At 67.1% G+C, this 1,257-nt stretch overlaps 1 protein-coding gene across 1 annotated transcript in view; it reads left to right on the forward strand.

Moving 5' to 3' along the window:
* Positions 1-1,257, forward strand: part of RNF44 (ring finger protein 44) — an 11,060-nt gene that overhangs the window by 2,080 nt on the left and 7,723 nt on the right. The gene's annotated exons all lie outside the window — the stretch shown is intronic.

Below are 1,257 nucleotides of genomic sequence, written 5' to 3' on the forward strand. Positions count from 1 at the left end.
TGCGGGGCCCGTTCGGAGGGGGGTGCCCAGCACTTCTGGCGGGGTCGCGCGGGGTCTTTCCTTCCCACGTGCCTGCGGCTGCGGGTGCCGTCAGTCTGGGGGTGTGCGTGGGAGCCGTGCAAGCAGAGCGGAGGCGTCCTCCGTGCGCTGGCAGGGAAGCGAGCTCCCCCGAGCCGGGGGGGGAGAGCGTGTCTTCGCCCCACATGGTCCCGGGTGCTCGCTCTCCCGGGCGAGGCTGCGGTGTGGGGCACTGGGGCGTGCGCGGGGCCTGGCCGGGGTCAGCCTGAGCGGCTGCTGGGGTTTGGACTCGTCACTTGTCACGGGCCTGGGGGTGGAGCACGCCCCGCGATTGGGCTGGCATCTGGCCCCGGCTGGTGTTGCCCGAGTGGGCGTCCTGGCATCCAGGAGGCCTGGGACGGCCTGGGCAGCGGGAGGCCAGACTCCTGCTCCGGCGGGTGCGTGGGGGCTGAGCCCCCGTGCTCCGGGGGCTGGCGTGGACGTGCGCCTGATGGGGCTCGACCCCTTCGCTGCCCTGGAGCTGGCAGCATCGTCTCCCCGGGGGGCTGAGCCGGGCCCGTCGCCGCGCGTTTGGCTCGGGGGCACGGGGACCCTGGCTTCCCCCCGCGCCAGCGGAGGCTGCTGGGATCCGGATCGGAGTCTCAGGATCCGGATCAGGATCCGTATTGGACTCGGAATCGGGATCAGGACCTCAATCTGGACCAGGATCCGTATTGGAATCAGGACCGACTGGGCTATGAATCCGGATTAGGGTCCGTATCGGAATCTGAATCCGTGTCAGGATCCACATCTGAACCTGGAACAGGATCAGGACTCGAAGCTGGATCCATATCGAAATTGGAAGCTGAACCTGGATGGGGACCTCAGCCCAAATCGGGATCCAGATCAGGATCTATTGGCATCTGAATCAGGACCTCAATTTGGATCAGGATCCACATCTGAATCCGGATCAGGCTCAGGATCCATATGGGAATCTGGACCCAGAAGCAGGACCCGAATGCGGATCAGGATCCATTGGACTCTGAATCCGGACCAGGATCTTAATCCGACTCAGGATCCATATTCCAGAGCCGATGGAATCTGAAGGCGGAACGGGACCGGAATCCGGATCCGGCCCGGCCGTGTGAACGCCCCGCGCGGGGGGGCGGGGGCGGCGGAGCGCGTGGCCGGACGCGCTGCATCCGGTCTCCGCGGCGACCGTTGCCATGGCCACCCCCGCCCTTCCTCCCCCGCCCCCCA

This window comes from Alligator sinensis, unplaced genomic scaffold (assembly GCF_000455745.1).
Source record: "Alligator sinensis unplaced genomic scaffold, ASM45574v1 scaffold1170_2, whole genome shotgun sequence".
NCBI lineage: Eukaryota > Metazoa > Chordata > Crocodylia > Alligatoridae > Alligator > Alligator sinensis.